Source organism: Megachile rotundata, chromosome 1 (genome assembly GCF_050947335.1).
Source record: "Megachile rotundata isolate GNS110a chromosome 1, iyMegRotu1, whole genome shotgun sequence".
NCBI lineage: Eukaryota > Metazoa > Arthropoda > Insecta > Hymenoptera > Megachilidae > Megachile > Megachile rotundata.
Genome location: NC_134983.1, coordinates 21,851,719 through 21,876,447, shown reverse-complemented (window position 1 = coordinate 21,876,447; position 24,729 = coordinate 21,851,719). Strand labels below are relative to the sequence as shown.

The 24,729-nt window shown below is 38.4% G+C and overlaps 1 protein-coding gene across 2 annotated transcripts in view; it reads left to right on the top strand.

The window, feature by feature from the left end:
* The first annotated feature begins 1,213 nt into the window (after window positions 1–1,213).
* The window catches only part of LOC100879514 (very long chain fatty acid elongase 7), a 67,869-nt gene continuing 44,353 nt past the window's right edge, over window positions 1,214–24,729 (top strand). The window contains exons 1-2 of one of the 2 annotated variants that reach the window (XM_012298953.2): window positions 1,214–1,436; window positions 2,019–2,275. The gene's annotated coding sequence lies outside the window, so the exon portion shown is untranslated. Of the gene's footprint in view, window positions 2,276–24,729 lie in introns of both variants that reach the window. The other variant, XM_012298949.2, reaches the window with a different exon arrangement.

Here is a 24,729-nt window from a genome sequence, read left to right as displayed (position 1 = left end):
AATGGCCACTTCCATTTCAAATGACTAAGTTCAAAACAGAACGCCGTCCTTCCTTATGCGTATGCGTATAGCATTTAACATAAATGAAATAATTTAAAAACTTAAGTCGAACTTCGTTTGCGATGCATGAATGCGAACATGACAATTCTTGTCATCAACCGTTGCCGCGAATTGTTTAACTTTATGCATTAGGTTAAAGTCGTGACACGAATCTACATATTGCCGATCCCTTTTGTTCGAAAAAATATATTCAGTTGTTAATGTAAATGTTGCATTTCCTGTTAAAGTAATAAACTTCCTCTTAATGGATAAGTATATACATAAAAGTATATGTGCATAAGTAATTATTGCTATAATGTATAATAATGTAGCTATAATTATATGTATATAATGTATATAATTATATGAACACTATATGTATATTAATGCATATGTACTCTTTCTCACAATTTTCTCGAAAACAATTTCCTCGCAATTTATCTCATCGTAAAAATACTGTAGTATCAGATATATCTTAGAATTTTCGCTTACGCGGGTGTTTATAACCACACGTTATTCGAGGGTTAACATAGGCAGTGCTTTCACTGGAACTCGTAAGAAAATCAATTTAGGGCGAGTTTAACTACATTTTCAACCTACTTCAACATTTACCACCATATCGACAATATCGAGTGCTTCTACAAGACAAGGAAAATGAGCAGATTATAAAGTTGATCGTATCATTTTATAACGAACTATTTATCGATGGAACATAATTTAATTTTTTGCAAGTATTTCTCGGATCTCTGACTACGCAAACGAATTCCTCGAATCCCTATATTTTCAAAAATATTTGAAAAAAAAAACGATTGTGTAATATAATTATAAAAACACTGATTTTGAAACGACAAAGGAATCCAGTTTGTATGCAGATTACGAAAGAGACGATTAACAATTTCCCCTTATTAATCGCCGAAAGTCGAATTTAAAACCGTTCAAAGGTACAAATTGTAAAATGTACGCAGTAAAAATGAGCGAGTGGAGCAGTCTGCGGTAAGTATGCAAAGCCGCCTCGCAATCATCGAATTTCATAATAATCTGTTGTCGAAACGAATCAATAGCGAATGAGAAACGTTTGTATCGAGAAGGGAGGAAATGCATGGGATCCTCGATATGAGAACCGTCGAGAGAACGTTTACGGTTTACAGTAACGTCCGCGAGATGGCAAGTTAGCGGCAGTGGTTTCCGTGGTCGGCACGGGCGGCCCTCGTTTTCTGTCGTCTTCATCGCGTCGTTCTCGTCGTCATCCTCGTCTTTGCCGCGATCGTTTTTTCCTTTTCCCCTTTTAAGACGAAAAAAAGACTGGTTTAATTCCCCGTTCGGTTCGACGACGCGTTGACACGAGTACGAAAAGGAGTTCAGAGTCGCTGGAGGATCCGCTAGGAAACGAGAGCCAGGTGGGAGATCCGTGACCGCGAGCGATGCGAAATAGTGACAGGTTACGAACAATTTGTTGAAAGTGGGAGAGGATTATCGAAGGAAGGAGAAAAAGGAAAAAGAAAAAGAGAAAAAGGAAAGAACGGAAGGAAGAGAGAGAAAAGAAAAAGGAGGGAGAGAAGTAGCGGTAGAATGAAGCACCGCGTACACGAGGAGTAGGGCGACGGCAAGAAACAACGAGGTGGGCAGACAGGGCAGGCAAAGGTGGGCAGGTAGCGTAAACGGAAAACGGCCGGCGGTTAAAGAGCTACGAAAAAGTAACCGGGATTCGGGATACCGTCACCGTCAGTCGAGTGCGACCGCGTGCACGGGAAACTGTCGTCGAGGTTTCAACGTTGTTTCTCCTTCCTCTTTTTTTCCTTTTCGCTCTTTCGCTCCCTCATTTCCCTCTTTCTCTCTTTTTTTTATCCATTCTGTGTTTTTTTCCCCTTTTTTCCTTCGCCTCCTTCCATCAGGGATACGCGCTCGCGACGGAGAGGAGGAAGACGCGTCGATGAACGAAGGCATATCTATCCTAATTCGCGTTTGCTTGCCTCTAATAGCAAACAGTGAGCCGAACAGCGTATTCCGACCATTTCGCGACACATCGAGGGAAAATAACGTAAACGAAGTCCCGTTAATCGCAGGCGGGCAACGTGCTCGTTTCTTTACATGTACCGTCGGTCGGTCGGGCGAGAGGAAAACGGGACCGGTGTGAAAATTTGAAAAGTCAAGTGAGAAGCCGGCAACTGTACGGTGTTCGTGAGCGAATACGCTGATAAGACGAGAAGATAAGAACGGGAACAACGAGGAAAACCAGGTGGGTGTTGTCCTTTGACGTACAGTCGAATTCGCTTCCCTTACAGAGTCAAATTTGTGCCTCCGTACGTTCGAGGCGTGCCGGCGCGCCTTTTGAGGTTAGGACACGGCCCGTGATCGATTTCGAGCTTCGTGAAAACGAAATGAGACGCGAACAACGTGACTCTCTCGTCGAAATCTCGTTTCTTTTATTGATCGACGAGGAGAGCATCGGTAAACCGTGATCGCGAGGAATTTCCCGGTGAAACTCCTCGAGAATAGAAATCTATCGTTTACACCGGGACTTTGTTTAACCTAACCTACAACCATAACGACGCGACTAGTGTCGATCGCGTTTTTACCATAGGTTAGTGACGCGACTGTTGTCAAACGTAATCCACTGTTTCGAAGATGGTAATCTCTGGTACGTGTTTACGGAACACGTAACATTCGCTCTACCATTTTTTATCTATAGATTACGGCCGATAAAGAGACAACGGTTTTTTAAAATGCATGCCGCGACGCTTCTTTGACGTTTCGTCGATCGCGTAGCGAGCACGTAACACGTGATCGCGGGTAAAAACAAGAGCGGAAGTAAATTAAGAACGAAACGTCGAATTTCATGATTCATCGACTATGTTTATGTTCCGCGGAAACTTATTGACAGCACGCGTGATTTTCCGATGTCTCGTAACGACGCATCGCGAGTAACGGTATCGCGAAACGATTTCGTTAACGTTATCTGCGAGCACTCTTTTCTCCGCTTGAAATTGTACGTGTGTTTCTAACGATTCGCTAGCACGAATGCCGTTAACATCCGCTTGGCGCGCGCACGCTTATGAGAAATTAATCATTCTTTCGCACGCGGACGACAAACGTGTCGGGTTTGAAAATGATAATACGGAAACATTATGTTCATTTCCTGTCACAATTGGCACTCGTTGCGAACGGCGGTTCGACGATTTCTCCCATCTTTTAACCTATTAACCCCTTAACTGTGGAGTTTAGTTTTAGAAATCCCTCGCGGTGTACGGAATTAAAATCAAGCAAGGTGTATACTCGTCGACCGGAATAGTTTTAGATTGACGCGTACATAAATCGATCACGGTAATACTCGAAATTGTGTACATTTTCTTACCTTGGTACAAATATTACCTTTACTGCTGTAGTATACTAGTATTTTTCGCGAGTGATTTACCTAATTACGGTGCTCGAGATCGATCCCTGTTCGATCACGCGATATCGCGTGAGCTGGATGTAGAGCACTGTATCGTTACTTACGGTACTATATATAACGTGCATTGCGCGGCGATATATGATCCGCAATATAATTCCCTGTATACATTTACGATTCGTAGCGATTTATTGCTCGATGATATATGACGCGGCGATATATCTCGCGATGTACGATGCACGTCATATCGTAAATTCTAAATATATTTATATATATCATATTCTGTAGGTATTCAATTACTAATTGTGTTCTTTGAATATTCGTTATATTGGAAATATTTCCTACTACACAATTGCGATTAAAATGGAATTAGGTTATGTTATGACGTCATTTGCAAATACTTTTAATTCTTCATAATTATAATTTATTAAATTGTATTTTTCTAGTACCAGATGCTAGGAAAAATTATATATAAGTCCATTACAAATTTAAGCACTTTTTTGCGTCATTGCATTTGTTGTATAAAGGTTAAACGCTTTCTTACGTCACATCCTATATTCGCGCCATTACGATAATGTAACTTATTCCACAAATATTTGCTACGAAGTTAACTAGCATTTTATCGCTTTGTATTCTTTTTAATAATTTCCACTTACCATGAATAACCTCACCATGAATATCCATCCAATTAATATCGTGTCATTGCATTATAAATATCGGTAAATTGTTTAAATTAAATATGTTTTCAAAATTGTCCACAACAGTTCACTCGATATAACACAGTTTCAGTTCCGAAGACAGAATAGTTCCTATTTATACGGTATGCAGTCTAATTTCAGTGTAAATATCGCGCGTAAATTGTACTCCGTTGAAAATCAAGGTATTGTTTCGATTGGCGGCTACAATGGCGCTCGGAGCGTGGCCGGAAGAGCGCTCTTTCCAATTTCGTTCCTCGAATGACGTCTGTCGATCGCGTTATTTACGAATTCAAATCTGGACGTTTCGGAACCATGTAGAGAAGATTAGAACACGGTGTATCACTTTCGAACGAGACTATATTCAATAACAGCTATTTTCAGTATTGGTCCTTTTAGCGCTAACAAATGTTATCGAAGCTTTTAACTTTTATCTATTTTCAAGTACGATATTTAATTACTGTTGCGTAGTTACGCTCGCAATTGTTTCGAAGAATAACTCGAATTTTTTCTGACAAATTTTTGTCGATAGTTGACAAAAATTAAAACGTCTCAGCAAATAACACGAGTTGTGAAACTGAACTCGAACGTCAGTTCTTTATTCGATTTTATGTTCGATGATTGTACAAGTTTAATATAAATGGAATAAAAATGAATAACCATAGTTAGATATAATAATGAAAGGAGATAATACAGAAACATGATGAACACAAAGTAGGTGAATAATATAAAGAAAAGAAGTATGTTTGGTACAAATCTTCAATAAGGGTCACGAAGTGAATGGAACAATAGAATAGGCAAAGACTTAAGAAACTAAAAATCCCTATACTCTGCTGCCAATCTAATATCTCGTAGTGAGGCGAATTCTCTTCAATTTTTAAAAATATTCCAAAAATACGACTGGGTCAAAATATAATCCTTGGCAAATAAGCATAACTCCATAACTCTACTTTTAAGTTTGACTTTACTCTTGAACCTAACTCTACTCTTGAGCTCTACTCGAGGATTATGGTACAAGTCCATAAAAGACTAAGTCCATTGTTAAACTTGAATAAGATTCTACTTCAACATATGGCTTCTACTTTTCAACAGTTGTCTGTTTACTTTATTGCCTTTCGTATTGACACCCGGTAACTCTGTAGGTCAGCGGTAATACTGTTTCTTACGGATAAGGTTCTTTTATTGCCTACATCAGTTACATGCAACCCTATTCCATCGCATGCTGGTGATTCAGGTCACCATGCTGGGCAGCGAGATAAACTTAAGGGCACCACTGATAGAAATTGTATTACAAGTACACCCTCGTTACATTATCGCACGGTATCGTACTAAATTCTGAGCTACGTGTGAATTCTTTAGTATTTTACCTTCTAGGTATTTTTAATCTGACTTTTACATTGTGTATTATGAATTATGGTTTGGGATATGTAGGTTATGTCTGAATTGTAATTAAAGATGTACTATTTACGTCTGAATTATAATAATTTATATTTTTAATTTACAATTGCAATTTAAGTAAATGTTTATACTCTTTTTGGATGTTCTAATGGGACAATAAATTGTATGTTATAAATTATGATTTAGGATATGTAGGTTATGTCTGAATTTTATTTTAGAATATACTATTTATGTTTGAATTATAATAATTTATATTTTTAATTTACAATTGCAATTTAACTAAATGTTTATACACTTTTTGTATATTTTGATGGGATAATAAATTATATGTTATAAATTATGATTTGGGATATGTAGTTTATGTCTGAATTTTATTTTAGAATATACTATTTATGTCTGAATTATAATAATTTATAATTATAATTTACAATTGCAATTTAAGTAAATGTGTATACATCTTTTGTATACTCTAATAAGATAATAAATTGTATGTTATAAATTATGATTTGGGATATGTAGTTTATGTCTGAATTTTATTTTAGAATATACTATTTATGTCTGACTTATAATTCAGTTAAATTGAAGTAATTTATAATTATAATTTACAAATATATTTTGGTCAAATTTTAATGTAACAAAATATGTATATACCTTTTGTATATTTTAGTAGGACCTCTAAATTGTATATTTTAAATTATAATTTAGGATATGTAGTTTATGTCTGAATTTTATTTTAGAATATACTATTTATGTCTGAATTGTAATTCAGTTAAATTGTAGTAATTTATAATTATAATTTACAAGTATATTTTGGTCAAATTTTAATGTAACAAAATATCTATACACCTGCTGTATATTTTAGTAAAACTTCTAAATTGTATATTATAAATTATAATTTAGGATATACTATTTATGTTTAAATTGTAATTCAGTTAAATTATGACAATTTATAATTATAATTTAACTAAATGTCTACACCTTTTGTATATTTTAATGTGACTTCTAAATCCTGGACTTCCACATCCTAAAATATAATTCAAGACATATATTTTATATCTAAATTACAATTTAGCATGTACAGTTCACAAACATATAATTCTAGACTATAATTTAACTGCACAACATCTACACACCTGTATATTCTAATCGAACAAGTAAAAAGTAAATTATAATGTACAACGCACAATATAAACGCCCGATTAAAATATAAAAAAGGTGTACGTCTATACCTAAAAAAAAGTTGAGTCATTAATCAATGCACCTCCAGTAATAAATTTCTTGAATCATAGTATCGTTGATGGAAACGTTATCGTTTGACCCAGTTACCAAATTCATTCACTCTGTATATTTTCCTCGTGCAGTGAATTCGAATGGTTGTTGCCTTCGAATCCGATTGTTATCGTGCAATATGTATTGAACAGCTACTTGTTTCGGCATCGATCGAACGATAATATCCTTATTTTTCCTCTCGCCACGACGGAAACGACCAAGGGAATAGGGTGGTTAAGAAGGAAAGTTAATTATCGCGACATTTCGACCGTGGTGTTCCATTCGAATACGATTCAAGATGGTCTCGAGAGTTTCGTCGATACATCTCGATTAGAGTCGATTCGGCTAAATATTCTTTTTTCAAAGGTGAACGACACCGGTGGAATGTCTCGACGAGAGAAAACGACGAATTCATCGAAACTTTCATTTGCCACTTCGAAATTGATATTTCGATAACGCTTCTTTTTTTTCGCTTTTAATTTACGTTCATATTAAATGGCTGGCAATATCCAGCCTTTTACAAGAATATAAAAGTACCAATTCAAATTGACAATATAAGTCATGAACATTTTTAATAATTATCGAAATCATCCACCCTTTTCAAGGGTTGAAAATCAACATCGATAATGTACATCTACTTTGAAATTAAAAATGAAGTCGAAAAATGAATAAACAAATGATAAAACATAAATGAACATACACATTCTTTATCTTCATGAAGATCCACAAACATTTTAAATCGTCTTAACATATTTTGTAATTTAAAAAAACCTTGTAAAAGTCATTTGACTTCTTTGATACTTTCAGTGTTAAAATATTGAAAATCACTCAAAGAGAAAAAATAAAAAATCAACACCAGTAATGCACATTTACCATGAAATTAAAAATGAAGTCGAAAAATAAATAAACAAATGACACAACATAAATGTACAATATACACATTCTACATCTTCATGAAGATCCACAAACATTTTAAGTTGCTTCAATAAATTTTGTAACTTAAAATTAAGGACTTGTAAAAGTCATTTGACCTCTTTGGTACTGTCAGTGTTAAAATATTGAAGATTATTCAAAGAGAAAAAATTAAAAGGCAATCACTAAATAATACAAAATAATAGTCTTGTAATTATAAACATAGTGCACACTTTTTTCTAAAAAAATTCCACAAACTTATCGACAAACCCCTTTGAAAATTACTCTCCTCAAAGTTGCCTTCGTCAAAGTTGCTCTCCTCAAAGTTACCCTTTTTAAAGTTAAAGTTGCTCTCCCCAAAATTACTCCCCTTAAAGTTGCTCTCCCCAAAATTACTCCCTTTGCTCTCCTCAAGGTTGCTCTCCTCAAAGTTATTCTCCTCAAAGCTATTCTCCTCAAAGTTGCCCTCCTCAAAGTTAAAGTTACTCTCCTCAAAATTACTCCCCTTAAAGTTGCTTTCCTCAATGTTGCTCTCCTCAAAGTTATTCTCCTCAAAGTTACCCTCCTCAAAGTTACCCTCCTCAAAGTTACATTTACTCTCTTCAAAATTACTCCCCTTAAAGTTGCTTTCCTCAATGTTGCTCTCCTCAAAATTATTTTCCTCAAAGCTATTCTCCTCAAAATTACAGTTACTCTCCTCAAATAACTCCCCTTAAAGTTACTCTCAAACTTACTCTTCTCAAACTTACTCTCCTCAAACTTACTCTCCTCAAACTTACTCTCCTCAAACTTACCCTCCTTAAACTTACTCTCCTCAAAGTTACCCTCCTCAAAGTTACCCTCCTCAAAATTACTCTTGTCAAAGAAACAGTCTTTTTCATTCGAAAGCCCGAACCGCAGGTGATTAAAAGAACAGTCCGTTACCGTTCGATGACGTAAAAGACAGGATCTTAAAAATCGACCTACCTGAACCTGGCACCCGACTTTCAAAAATTTTATTTCTTTCAATTGCATCGTATTTAGCATCGTTTGTACCCGTTTGTACCACCTTTGTTTTCGTTTGTACCCCAAGGGGTGAAAAGTTACTAGGGGGTGAAAAATACCCCAGCACCCCACTTTAACATTTTTTAATTCTTTCAAAGCCATCATAAAAAGGGACGTCCGTAGAGGTTTGTACCACCCTCACTTTCGTTTGTACCCCAAGGGGTGCGTTTATACCGCGTTTTGAAAGTACGTCCAAGGGGTAACTTCGCCATTTTTTGAGATATTCCAAATCTTCTTGCGGGTGCTGATTCCTAGTCGTTTGTACCCGTTTGTACCACCCTCACATTTGTTTGTACCCCAAGGGGTGCGTTTGTACCGCCTTTCGGAAGTACCCCCAAGGGGTAACTTCGCCATTTCTTGAGATATTCCAAATCTTCTTGCGGGTGCTGATTCCTAGTCGTTTGTACCCGTTTGTACCACCCTCACATTCGTTTGTACCTCAAAGGGTTCGTTTGTACCGCGTTTTGAAAAAAATCCCCTAGAGGTAACTTCGTCAATTTTGGGAATTTTTCAAATCTTCTTGGGGGTGCTGTTTCCTCTTCGTCTCTAGAGGTTTGTACCACCTTTACTTTCGTTTGTACCTCAAAGGGTTCGTTTGTACCGCGTTTTGAAAAAAATCCCCTAGAGGTAACTTCGTCAATTTTGGGAATTTTTCAAATCTTCTTGGGGGTGCTGTTTCCTATTCGTCTCTAGAGGTTTGTACCACCTTTACTTTCGTTTGTACCTCAAAGGGTTCGTTTGTACCGCGTTTTGAAAAAAATCCCCTAGAGGTAACTTCGTCAATTTTGGGAATTTTTCAAATCTTCTTGGGGGTGCTGTTTCCTCTTCGTCTCTAGAGGTTTGTACCACCTTTACTTTCGTTTGTACCTCAAAGGGTTCGTTTGTACCGCGTTTTGAAAAAAATCCCCTAGAGGTAACTTCGTCAATTTTGGGAATTTTTCAAATCTTCTTGGGGGTGCTGTTTCCTATTCGTCTCTAGAGGTTTGTACCACCTTTACTTTCGTTTGTACCTCAAAGGGTTCGTTTGTACCGCGTTTTGAAAAAAATCCCCTAGAGGTAACTTCGTCAATTTTGGGAATTTTTCAAATCTTCTTGGGGGTGCTGTTTCCTCTTCGTCTCTAGAGGTTTGTACCACCTTTACTTTCGTTTGTACCTCAAAGGGTTCGTTTGTACCGCGTTTTGAAAAAAATCCCCTAGAGGTAACTTCGTCAATTTTGGGAATTTTTCAAATCTTCTTGGGGGTGCTGTTTCCTCTTCGTCTCTAGAGGTTTGTACCACCTTTACTTTCGTTTGTACCTCAAAGGGTTCGTTTGTACCGCGTTTTGAAAAAAATCCCCTAGAGGTAACTTCGTCAATTTTGGGAATTTTTCAAATCTTCTTGGGGGTGCTGTTTCCTCTTCGTCTCTAGAGGTTTGTACCACCTTTACTTTCGTTTGTACCTCAAAGGGTTCGTTTGTACCGCGTTTTGAAAAAAATCCCCTAGAGGTAACTTCGTCAATTTTGGGAATTTTTCAAATCTTCTTGGGGGTGCTGTTTCCTATTCGTCTCTAGAGGTTTGTACCACCTTTACTTTCGTTTGTACCTCAAAGGGTTCGTTTGTACCGCGTTTTGAAAAAAATCCCCTAGAGGTAACTTCGTCAATTTTGGGAATTTTTCAAATCTTCTTGGGGGTGCTGTTTCCTCTTCGTCTCTAGAGGTTTGTACCACCTTTACTTTCGTTTGTACCTCAAAGGGTTCGTTTGTACCGCGTTTTGAAAAAAATCCCCTAGAGGTAACTTCGTCAATTTTGGGAATTTTTCAAATCTTCTTGGGGGTGCTGTTTCCTCTTCGTCTCTAGAGGTTTGTACCACCTTTACTTTCGTTTGTACCTCAAAGGGTTCGTTTGTACCGCGTTTTGAAAAAAATCCCCTAGAGGTAACTTCGTCAATTTTGGGAATTTTTCAAATCTTCTTGGGGGTGCTGTTTCCTCTTCGTCTCTAGAGGTTTGTACCACCTTTACTTTCGTTTGTACCTCAAAGGGTTCGTTTGTACCGCGTTTTGAAAAAAATCCCCTAGAGGTAACTTCGTCAATTTTGGGAATTTTTAAATCTTCTTGGGGGTGCTGTTTCCTCTTCGTCTCTAGAGGTTTGTACCACCTTTACTTTCGTTTGTACCTCAAAGGGTTCGTTTGTACCGCGTTTTGAAAAAAATCCCCTAGAGGTAACTTCGTCAATTTTGGGAATTTTTCAAATCTTCTTGGGGGTGCTGTTTCCTCTTCGTCTCTAGAGGTTTGTACCACCTTTACTTTCGTTTGTACCTCAAAGGGTTCGTTTGTACCGCGTTTTGAAAAAAATCCCCTAGAGGTAACTTCGTCAATTTTGGGAATTTTTCAAATCTTCTTGGGGGTGCTGTTTCCTCTTCGTCTCTAGAGGTTTGTACCACCTTTACTTTCGTTTGTACCTCAAAGGGTTCGTTTGTACCGCGTTTTGAAAAAAATCCCCTAGAGGTAACTTCGTCAATTTTGGGAATTTTTCAAATCTTCTTGGGGGTGCTGTTTCCTCTTCGTCTCTAGAGGTTTGTACCACCTTTACTTTCGTTTGTACCTCAAAGGGTTCGTTTGTACCGCGTTTTGAAAAAAATCCCCTAGAGGTAACTTCGTCAATTTTGGGAATTTTTCAAATCTTCTTGGGGGTGCTGTTTCCTATTCGTCTCTAGAGGTTTGTACCACCTTTACTTTCGTTTGTACCTCAAAGGGTTCGTTTGTACCGCGTTTTGAAAAAAATCCCCTAGAGGTAACTTCGTCAATTTTGGGAATTTTTCAAATCTTCTTGGGGGTGCTGTTTCCTCTTCGTCTCTAGAGGTTTGTACCACCTTTACTTTCGTTTGTACCTCAAAGGGTTCGTTTGTACCGCGTTTTGAAAAAAATCCCCTAGAGGTAACTTCGTCAATTTTGGGAATTTTTCAAATCTTCTTGGGGGTGCTGTTTCCTCTTCGTCTCTAGAGGTTTGTACCACCTTTACTTTCGTTTGTACCTCAAAGGGTTCGTTTGTACCGCGTTTTGAAAAAAATCCCCTAGAGGTAACTTCGTCAATTTTGGGAATTTTTCAAATCTTCTTGGGGGTGCTGTTTCCTCTTCGTCTCTAGAGGTTTGTACCACCTTTACTTTCGTTTGTACCTCAAAGGGTTCGTTTGTACCGCGTTTTGAAAAAAATCCCCTAGAGGTAACTTCGTCAATTTTGGGAATTTTTCAAATCTTCTTGGGGGTGCTGTTTCCTCTTCGTCTCTAGAGGTTTGTACCACCTTTACTTTCGTTTGTACCTCAAAGGGTTCGTTTGTACCGCGTTTTGAAAAAAATCCCCTAGAGGTAACTTCGTCAATTTTGGGAATTTTTCAAATCTTCTTGGGGGTGCTGTTTCCTCTTCGTCTCTAGAGGTTTGTACCACCTTTACTTTCGTTTGTACCTCAAAGGGTTCGTTTGTACCGCGTTTTGAAAAAAATCCCCTAGAGGTAACTTCGTCAATTTTGGGAATTTTTTAAATCTTCTTGGGGGTGCTGTTTCCTATTCGTCTCTAGAGGTTTGTACCACCTTTACTTTCGTTTGTACCTCAAAGGGTTCGTTTGTACCGCCTTTTGAAAAAAATTCCCCTAGAGGTAACTTCGTCAATTTTTGGAATTTTTCAAATCTTCTTGGGGGTGCTGTTTCCTCTTCGTCTCTAGAGGTTTGTACCACCTTTACTTTCGTTTGTACGTCAAAGGGTTCGTTTGTACCGCGTTTTGAAAAAAATCCCCTAGAGGTAACTTCGTCAATTTTGGGAATTTTTTAAATCTTCTTGGGGGTGCTGTTTCCTATTCGTCTCTAGAGGTTTGTACCACCTTTACTTTCGTTTGTACCTCAAAGGGTTCGTTTGTACCGCGTTTTGAAAAAAATCCCCTAGAGGTAACTTCGTCAATTTTGGGAATTTTTTAAATCTTCTTGGGGGTGCTGTTTCCTATTCGTCTCTAGAGGTTTGTACCACCTTTACTTTCGTTTGTACCTCAAAGGGTTCGTTTGTACCGCGTTTTGAAAAAAATCCCCTAGAGGTAACTTCGTCAATTTTGGGAATTTTTTAAATCTTCTTGGGGGTGCTGTTTCCTATTCGTCTCTAGAGGTTTGTACCACCTTTACTTTCGTTTGTACCTCAAAGGGTTCGTTTGTACCGCGTTTTGAAAAAAATCCCCTAGAGGTAACTTCGTCAATTTTGGGAATTTTTTAAATCTTCTTGGGGGTGCTGTTTCCTATTCGTCTCTAGAGGTTTGTACCACCTTTACTTTCGTTTGTACCTCAAAGGGTTCGTTTGTACCGCGTTTTGAAAAAAATCCCCTAGAGGTAACTTCGTCAATTTTGGGAATTTTTCAAATCTTGTTGGGGGTGCTGTTTCGTCTTCGCTTGCAGAGGTTTGTACCACTTTTACTATCATATATTTATTTGTAATTTCAATTGTTGAACGTACATCGATGACTTTACTACAATATGGTATTGCAAGTAAATATAACACAAATTACATCCTGCTTGGTGTCATTTTCATCAAAGATACGAGGCAAATACGATAGTAAAAGTTCCATTGACGGAAAACCAAAAATAAAGAATTTTGAGTTTTGAATTTAATTGTCAGAACACGCGTGAGTCTTTTAATTTTTGCCGGACGCTTCAACCGTCTGCCTCTCTTTCTTTTCCATTCGCTTTCCGTTTTTATGTTAAAAACTTTATTCACTCGTTACACATACAATTGTTAACGTAATTATATCATGTTTGGTGTCATGTTAATCAGGAAAGCTAGATAAATACGACAGTAAAAATTTTATGAAAAATTAGTAAGAAATAAGAAAATTGCGATCATTTCCTTTTCTTGCATTAGTATGTGTCACCGATATTTGATTCTCGTTGTTTCGGCGACTGAATGTGATTTATTCTTGACTGATTCCGAGGAGGATTCCACCAGTAGTGGGGATAAAATTTTTACTCTTACGTTAGAGATCTTTTTCACATTTACGGAGAGAATAGTGTATAGTATTAATTCGTAATAAGCAATTCGCTCGGGTCTGGCGAGTTGCTTGTTACGAATCACGTATACTATTCGGCTTGCCTGTGTTCCCAAGCGCGACGACGCGACGGTAGCGGTAAACTATAAAGTAATCGGTCGAGCAGAGATGTTATTCTTTAGACAAGGACAGAATATAACATTCTTTCCCTTTTTAATACAAGTAAGATTTTTTGAATGGAACATGTCTATGTATAATATACCGGATTCGTAACAAACAAATGGTCAGACCCGAGCAAGTGGCTTATTACGAATCAATGTAGAATTAGTTGAATGGACGACAGAATCGCTATGCATCAGAGTGAGAAAACAATATATATATTCTGTCCTCTTTCCACTAAACTGTTCGGTTGACCGTGAAAATTTATGACTTCTTCGGTTTCGCGGACCTCTCACTCTTTCTCGGATCTCTCACTCAGCAGCCGACTTTAAACAAACAAGAGGGGATAGAAATTTGCTTGTTACGAATCACAAAACTGTTGCTTGTTACGAATCAATACTGTATAATGATTAGAGGTCGATGCACTTTTTTTGAAAATCGTCAAAGTGCAGATCCATAAGATAATTATTGTAAAGTTAAGAAGGTTTGAAATATTGAACATTTTTTAAATAGTTTTTACTCGGGTGGTTTGCACGTTGAGCCCAAGGTTAACGTAGTTGTTATTTTCTGATTCCGAATGTAATTTAAAAAAGCCGAGGCGATTCTCAGATTTATTACTGCTACGGTAATTTATAGAAGGCCGAGTGCCGAACGGTCAACCCTGTAACGGTTTGGGCCTGATGACCGTTGGCGGAGATATTGAGGACTTCCCAGTTTCAGAAAGTCACCCCCTTTTCCATTCTTCGTTTTCTTCCCACTTTTTCGTTGTACCGAGAGAATATATATTTTGCATTCTATTCAATGACATTTGTTTTGCAACACTTCGCTTGTGAATAAAATATTGAACTTTATTATTTATTATTAAAAATTAGACACTGCCTCGCTCTCCACTTCACTACCTCCTATAGTTTTGAATGATTTAGTTTACAGAAAGTATTGTGCTTCGTAATCAATGACTTGTCATGGTGCTACGTAGCGCGTGAAAAGCGGTTAGGATATTCTAGAAGGATCTGGTCACAGAGTGGGGAGAATAAAGAGACCGCATGGCACTTAACCCAGAACCTTCACCGAATACCCATCGCTGATAATTAAAAAAATACAGAAGATAATTTATAAATTTTGTCCGCAATGCCCACATATGCAAAGTACTGTGCAGCGCGTTGATGCGTCATAAACAAAAGGTACCACTCATCGCAATAAAGATGTTATTTCATTTTTTAACCGACTTCGAAAAAGGGGGAGGTTACTCAATTCGATCAGTATATTTTTTTTTTTGTTTAAGTTAATGTAGTCAATGAAGAAGTATACAAAATATAAACGAAACGTGATGTGATTAGAAACGTTTTAATATTTTTAATTCGTTGTTAAATTAATAATATAATTTACGCGTTAATTTAATTGCTATATTTTATTGATTTATATGAACGGAGCGATCATGACCATCGCGCTAGCCACCTCTTTAATCTTCTTTATACAGTAATTTAATTCTCAGTGTAATGTAGGTCGGAACCTAAACCTTACACTGTGTAAACAGCAGACATGAAAATCGAAATTCGACAGCTCTTTATTACCCGCCGCGGCTTGTCTTTGCCGGCGTTAACAAAAGCGAGCCGCCGCGCCACCGACTCGCCAAACTAACAGAAAAAGCCGGCGAGACATTTAAATGCTTGTCGATGTTTTAACAGTCTTTCCAGAAGCAATACAGGAATTGATTCGGAAAGACGTCGGGGGGAAAGGGACACATTGCGAAGTGAAAATTCATTCGCTGTTTTCAAGCCGGTCTGTGGGGAATTTGTATTCTTCGTTGCAAAGTCAAAAATCACTTACGGATCCTGAATCGACATGTTAGAGCAATCCGTTCTTTAATGAATGATAAATATTATCCAAATTATGCCATGTTTGGTCTCAATTTAATTGAAAAACCCTCACAAAAATGTTACACAAGTTAGCAGTCCAAAAATGTAAAAATTAAAAAATTCTATTTCTATATTACGAACATTTATTTATATCAGAAACATTTATAATTTTTCTATACATTAGAAAAAATTATATTGCTATATCAGATTGCGTCAAAGGCAAAGCGGTGAATACAGTGTTGCATTTGATTGACTCGAGCGAGACTAACATAGGCGCAGCAATAACGCAAGGCATAGGCGCAGAAAGAGATGTTTTGCGTACTGTGAGAGGGAAACAAGAGCAGCACTCTGAGACGAATTACTGTATGTAGTACACTATTTTCTCCATAGGTATGAAAATTTCGAGTCTGAAATTTCACAATTATAGAATAGGTATTGCATTTTTTATAGTGTACTGAACGTAGAAAAGATTAACGATACAAAAAAAGTGTGCAGCCTTCTAAATTAAAAAGTTATAATTCTATGTCTTCGGTTTTTCGTAAATGACACTTTTACTATCGCATTTGTTTCGTTTCTCTCATGAAATAATACCACACACGATATAATTACAATCATAATTACTTGAGTAGCGAGTCGTTAGGAGCAATTCATAACTCTGTCGTATACGCGAATTTAGTCTTAAGTATAAAAGTCCGATTCATAGTTTACTAGAGAAGTAATTATGATTAGAATTTATTGTGTTTGGTGCCATTTCAAACAAGAAAGTTCCATAAAATTCCCATAAAATTTATAAAAATAAAAGTTCTATAATAAAATAATAAGAAATAAAATTGCGATATTTTCCCTTGCTTGCATTATTATGTGTCTCACCGATACTCGATGTTCGTCGGCTTTGTAAACGATCGGATATAGCCTTTGACTGTTTATTAACTTTTACTCTTACGACAAAGATGTTTTCCACATTTACGAACCCCATACTGTATATCTACAATGTCGCAGTTAACACTATGGTATTTTTTGAACAGTGGATATAGACGAACCCTTTGAGGTACAAACGAAAGTAAAGGTGGTACAAACCTCTAGAGACGAATAGGAAACAGCACCCCCAAGAAGATTTGAAAAATTCCCAAAATTGACGAAGTTACCTCTAGGGGATTTTTTTCAAAACGCGGTACAAACGAACCCTTTGAGGTACAAACGAAAGTAAAGGTGGTACAAACCTCTAGAGACGAAGAGGAAACAGCACCCCCAAGAAGATTTGAAAAATTCCCAAAATTGACGAAGTTACCTCTAGGGGATTTTTTTCAAAACGCGGTACAAACGAACCCTTTGAGGTACAAACGAAAGTAAAGGTGGTACAAACCTCTAGAGACGAATAGGAAACAGCACCCCCAAGAAGATTTGAAAAATTCCCAAAATTGACGAAGTTACCTCTAGGGGAATTTTTTTCAAAACGCGGTACAAACGAACCCTTTGAGGTACAAACGAAAGTAAAGGTGGTACAAACCTCTAGAGACGAAGAGGAAACAGCACCCCCAAGAAGATTTGAAAAATTCCCAAAATTGACGAAGTTACCTCTAGGGGATTTTTTTCAAAACGCGGTACAAACGAACCCTTTGAGGTACAAACGAAAGTAAAGGTGGTACAAACCTCTAGAGACGAAGAGGAAACAGCACCCCCAACAAGATTTGAAAAATTCCAAAAATTGACGAAGTTACCTCTAGGGGAATTTTTTTCAAAAGGCGGTACAAACGAACCCTTTGAGGTACAAACGAAAGTAAAGGTGGTACAAACCTCTAGAGACGAATAGGAAACAGCACCCCCAAGAAGATTTAAAAAATTCCCAAAATTGACGAAGTTACCTCTAGGGGATTTTTTTCAAAACGCGGTACAAACGAACCCTTTGAGGTACAAACGAAAGTAAAGGTGGTACAAACCTCTAGAGACGAAGAGGAAACAGCACCCCCAAGAAGATTTAAAAAATTCCCAAAATTGACGAAGTTACCTCTAGGGGATTTTTTTCAAAACGCGGTACAAACGAACCCTTTGAGGTACAAACGAAAGTAAAGGTGGTACAAACCTCTAGAGACGAAGAGGAAACAGCACCCCCAAGAAGATTTGAAAAATTCCAAAAATTGACGAAGTTACCTCTAGGGGAATTTTTTTCAAAAGGCGGTACAAACGAACCCTTTGAGGTACAAACGAAAGTAAAGGTGGTACAAACCTCTAGAGACGAATAGGAAACAGCACCCCCAAGAAGATTTAAAAAATTCCCAAAATTGACGAAGTTACCTCTAGGGGATTTTTTTCAAAACGCGGTACAAACGAACCCTTTGAGGTACAAACGAAAGTAAAGGTGGTACAAACCTCTAGAGACGAAGAGGAAACAGCACCCCCAACAAGATTTGAAAAATTCCAAAAATTGACGAAGTTACCTCTAGGGGAATTTTTTTCAAAAGGCGGTACAAACGAACCCTTTGAGGTACAAACGAAAGTAAAGGTGGTACAAACCTCTAGAGACGAATAGGAAACAGCACCCCCAAGAAGATTTAAAAAATTCCCAAAATTGACGAAGTTACCTCTAGGGGATTTTTTTCAAAACGCGGTACAAACGAACCCTTTGAGGTACAAACGAAAGTAAAGGTGGTACAAACCTCTAGAGACGAATAGGAAACAGCACCCCCAAGAAGATTTAAAAAATTCCCAAAATTGACGAAGTTACCTCTAGGGGATTTTTTTCAAAACGCGGTACAAACGAACCCTTTGAGGTACAAACGAAAGTAAAGGTGGTACAAACCTCTAGAGACGAATAGGAAACAGCACCCCCAAGAAGATTTAAAAAATTCCCAAAATTGACGAAGTTACCTCTAGGGGATTTTTTTCAAAACGCGGTACAAACGAACCCTTTGAGGTACAAACGAAAGTAAAGGTGGTACAAACCTCTAGAGACGAAGAGGAAACAGCACCCCCAAGAAGATTTGAAAAATTCCAAAAATTGACGAAGTTACCTCTAGGGGAATTTTTTTCAAAAGGCGGTACAAACGAACCCTTTGAGGTACAAACGAAAGTAAAGGTGGTACAAACCTCTAGAGACGAATAGGAAACAGCACCCCCAAGAAGATTTCAAAAATTCCCAAAATTGACGAAGTTACCTCTAGGGGATTTTTTTCAAAACGCGGTACAAACGAACCCTTTGAGGTACAAACGAAAGTAAAGGTGGTACAAACCTCTAGAGACGAAGAGGAAACAGCATCCCCAAGAAGATTTGAAAAATTCCAAAAATTGACGAAGTTACCTCTAGGGGATTTTTTTCAAAACGCGGTACAAACGAACCCTTTGAGGTACAAACGAAAGTAAAGGTGGTACAAACCTCTAGAGACGAAGAGGAAACAGCACCCCCAAGAAGATTTGAAAAATTCCCAAAATTGACGAAGTTACCTCTAGGGGATTTTTTTCAAAACGCGGTACAAACGAACCCTTTGAGGTACAAACGAATGTGAGGGTGGTACAAACGGGTACAAACGACTAGGAATCAGCACCCGCAAGAAGATTTGGAATATCTCAAGAAATGGCGAAGTTACCCCTTGGGGGTACTTCCGAAAGGCGGTACAAACGCACCCCTTGGGGTACAAACAAATGTGAGGGTGGTACAAACGGGTACAAACGACTAGGAATCAGCACGCGCAAGAAGATTTGGAATATCTCAAAAAATGGCGAAGTTACCCCTTGGACGTACTTTCAAAACGCGGTATAAACGCACCCCTTGGGGTACAAACGAAAGTGAGGGTGGTACAAACCTCTACGGACGTCCCTTTTTATGATGGCTTTGAAAGAATTAAAAAATGTTAAAGTGGGGTGCTGGGGTATTTTTCACCCCCTAGTAACTTTTCACCCCTTGGGGTACAAACGAAAACAAAGGTGGTACAAACGGGTACAAACGATGCTAAATACGATGCAATTGAAAGAAATAAAATTTTTGAAAGTCGGGTGCTAAGTTCAGGTAGGTTAAAAATCGTAAGGCAGAGCCTCGCCCGAAAGTAAATATCGTTTGAGCAACGCGGCGAGCCATCGTTACTTTCTCCGTCCTCGACAAAAATCGGCTACGTAATAGCTGTACGTCATCATCGAATCGAATAATTTCGACCAGCTTCATTCTTTCGTGCGATGACGAAATATTCGTCGAACAAGCTGGATGTTCTTTTTACATCGTAACCGGTACATTAACCAAAGTGGACAAGTGTAATACCTTATCGAAGCATTTTCGTAATGATACAACAGAAGATAATGTAATACATACTGTTGGAATATTGAGATTGTTCGGAATACATTGAGACTTAAAGAGATGGTACTATTTCAGTGACGTCTTGCAGATTTTTATGAGGACTTGCAATGGATACGTTTATTTTATAACATATTTGATATTTAGTGAAAATATAGTTGCTAATGTTCTTCTATTTGGTTACATAAGAAGACATCAGGAAATGTGACTATAAAAAGAGTTTGACCAATATTTGTTTGACTAAAATTTGTTTGACCAGAATATGATGTTGAAGATATGACACCCTTAACGAAAGAATATCACGAACACAATAAATAAATAGCAATAAATAAATAAATAAATAGTTTCTATCGAAGCATCAGTGTCGATGCTCTAAATTATGTACCAATGTAAATTACTAACCTAACCACCCTATTGATTTCTCTCAATCGTTAAATTATATTAAAGGATAGTCACCACAGGTCTCTGCGGTATTCGAGGAGTTAACGTCCTAAAGAATCGATCGACAATCGCGGAAACACAAGTTTCTTTGCAATCGCGGGTGTTCTAATCGATGACTCATGCAATCGTGAAAAAGTTTGATTACTATCGCGATAAGGTGTTATCTTTTTTCATCTGCCGTGTGACTGGTTCGCGACAGAAAGGGGCACGCGTACCCTCGGTTGGCCTTATAACGTAAGGGCTTTCGTTATAGAATAAAAGGGTGGTTGGCCGAACGGAAAGGAAGAGAAAAAAAATCAATAGCAAAACAACCGGGTTGGTCACGACATGTGCTGAAAATTACACACGCAATGGGCATTGGCGTAACTAAGTAGGAACTGTGGCGAGTCTCAAGAAGTAGGCAGTAATGGAACATGAGATACCTTGTGTTAGAAGTTCTGAAATTTGTGTAAGTACAAACTCGAATTATTCAATAATTTGTGTAAGCACAAACTCGAATTCAAAAATTTGAGAGAGAGCAAAGCGCTAGATCTGCAAATTCGATACTTTCTAAATTGTCAATATTCAAAATTTACAAATGGATAAATTTTCAAATTGCAACGCGTGGTAATTTGACGTGTAGTAATGCAACGTGTGGTAATCCTACGTGTAGTAATCCAGTGTGGGAATATCCAACGCGTACTAATTCAGCGCGTGGATATTCAACGCGTAGTAATCCAGCGCGTGGATATTCAACGCGTACTAATCCAGCGCGTGGATATTCAACGCGTAGTAATCCAGCGCGTGGATATCCAACGCGTAGTAGTCCAACGCGTAGTAATCCAGCGCGTGGATATTCAACGCGTACTAATCCAGCGCGTGGATATCCAACGCGTAGTAATCCAGCGCGTGGATATCCAACGCGTAGTAGTCCAACGCGTAGTAATCCCGCGCGTGGATATTCAACGCGTACTAATCCAGCGCGTGGATATTCAACGCGTAGTAATCCAGCGCGTGGATATTCAACGCGTAGTAGTCCAACGCGTGGATATCCAACGCGTACTAATCCAGCGCGTGGATATCCAACGCGTACTAATCCAGCGCGTGGATATTCAACGCGTAGTAATCCAGCGCGTGGATATCCAACGCGTAGTAATCCAACGCGTGGATATTCAACGCGTAGTAGTCCAACGCGTGGATATCCAACGCGTACTAATCCAGCGCGTGGATATCCAACGCGTAGTAATCCAGCGCGTGGATATCCAACACGTAGTAATCCAGCGCGTGGATATCCAACGCGTAGTAGTCCAATGCGTAGTAATCCAGCGCGTGGATATCCAACGCGTAGTAATCCAGCGCGTGGATATCCAACGCGTAGTAGTCCAATGCGTAGTAATCCAGCGCGTGGATATCCAACGCGTAGTAATCCAGCGCGTGGATATCCAACGCGTAGTAGTCCAGCGCGTAGTAATCCAGCGCGTGGATATCCATCGCGTAATAATCCAGCGTGTGAATATCCAACACGACAAATTTTCAGGTTCCAAAGCTTGCAAACAGCCAAAATTCCAAATTCTTTCCTAAGTTCCCAAGTTCGAAAGCAAGCGACCACAGTCTCAAGTAATGCAAATAATCTTCACATTGATGCTGTCTGCGAAGCAGACTGCGTTATGACTTATAAAAAAGTTACATTAATTGTGCATTTATCATTTTCATTTCCATACTTTTGCATAGTTACATAGTTTATTTATTTGCATAGTTTTATTACATGTTGCGTCAATCGTTTGCACACTAATTGATTATGTTCTAAAAAGTGCCGATAATCACGTGGCAGATTAATTTTCGACCTGTGACATTCTGACGTTTAATAACTGATGAACTTTTTACACATCATTTATAACTAGAATTGCGATTCTACTTCTTTGGGTTTTCAGAAGAATTCTACCGAGAATGATGTGCTACTTCTTTTAAAGCTGTGAAGTTCAATTTGGGAGATAGGATCAAGGTCCTATAGGAATTGTTCGGTGTTATTACTAGGACTGTTAGATTCAGAGTTGACCAACGTGTGGATATACAAAGCTTCGAACCTAGCAATGTGCAGCATTGTATAGATATTTTTAAATATAGAAGATATAGCAAATAATGCTTCCCCTTTGCCAGCATTAGTTATATTAAATGATATCGTTTGTTTCAGTAAAATGTTAAATAACCATGAGACAGCTCCTTAAACAAATCTTACAGAGTAGACATCGTAAAGACGTTTGAGCATTAGTTCATCGAGTGTTTCGCAACGAGCCAAGGATATATGGAGATTCATGGTTTCTTCGAAGAAGAGCGCCAGCTAATAAAATACTTTCTAAACGGTATTAAAAGTCCGCCGGAAGAGTTAACATTATTTCTGGCATCCGCTTTCCCCAGATATGTAATTCATCGACAAATTAAGCCGTTAGGAAACCGCCTGTTTGTTTCACGATTTTTGAATATCTACGCATATTTACCTACATTCCTGTAACGTTGCTATAATCGACTGTTGCTGTAAACGTGCTATAAGTCTACAAGAAAATAGTTGTTCAAGAAAATAAGCTTCTGATAGAATTGAATCTTCTCCCAGGCTGGTCGAATGTAAATGAATCATTCATTGAATGGCCACAAGTTACTTATTTATCATTGAAGTTATTTATGATGCATTGAGGAGCAACTGAATAAAATATAATGTAACTAATACGCGTGTATAGCGTGATTAGCATTCATTAATAACACACGACTGGCATTCATTAATAATAATAAAAGTAATTACAAAACGGACAGCTACCATTAAACTTTGACCGAAACCTAGATTGTCATAATCAATACGGACGCAGCGTGTCATAATCTTCATTTAAATACTTACCGATAACACTTTGTTTTATTATCACCGATTATTAGCTGACAGTAGCCACGTTAATTCTGTAATTGCGGTTCGAAAAATATTTTCAACGGATGCTCTGGGTTTTGCTGGATACTTCGATGTTGCTTTAAACGAGACGTTCTCTAACTTAGATTTCTACGCTTAGAATTACCACGCGTTGGACTACTACGTGTTGAATATCCACGCGTTGGATTACTAGGCGTTGGATATCCACACGCTGGATTACTACGCGTTGGTTAACTACGCGTCAGATTATCACGCGTTAGATTCCTACGCTTAGAATTACCACGCGTTGCATTACTACGCGTTGGACTACTACGTGTTAAATATCCACGCGTTGGATCACTACGCATTGGGTATCCACACGCTGGATTACTACGCGTTGGTTAACTACGCGTCAGATTACCACGCGTTAGATTTCTACGCTTAGAATTACCACGCGTTGCATTACTACGCGTTGGACTACTACGCCTTGAATATCCACGCGCTGGATCACTACGCGTTGGATATCCACACGCTGGATTACTACGCGTTGGTTAACTACGCGTTAGATTTCCACGCGTTAGATTCCTACGCTTAGAATTACCACGCGTTGCATTACTACGCGTTGGACTACTACGCGTCGAATATCCACGCGTTGGATCACTACGCGTTGGATATCCACACGCTGGATTACTACGCATTGGGTATCCACACGCTGGATTACTACGCGTTGGTTAACTACGCGTTAGATTACCACGCGTTAGATTCCTACGCTTGGAATTACCACGCGTTGCATTACTACGCGTTGGACTACTACACGTTAAATATCCACGCGCTGGATCGCTACGCGTTGGATATCCACACGCTGGATTACAACGCGTTGGTTAACTACGCGTTAGATTACCATGCGTTAGATTCCTACGCTTGGAATTACCACGCGTTGCATTACTACGCGTTGGATTATTACGCCTTGAATATCCACGCGCTGGATCACTACGCGTTGGATATCCACACGCTGGGTTACTACGCGTTGGTTAATTACGCGTCAGATTACCACGCGTTAGATTCCTACGTGTTGAATATCCACGCGTTGGATCACTACGCGTTGGATTATTACGCCTTGAATATCCACGCGCTGGATCACTACGCGTTGGATATCCACACACTGGATTACTACGCGTTGGTTAACTACGCGTTAGATTACCACGCGTTAGATTCCTACGCTTGGAATTACCACGCGTTGCATTACTACGCGTTGGACTACTACACGTTAAATATCCACGCGCTGGATCGCTACGCGTTGGATATCCACACGCTGGATTACAACGCGTTGGTTAACTACGCGTTAGATTACCATGCGTTAGATTCCTACGCTTGGAATTACC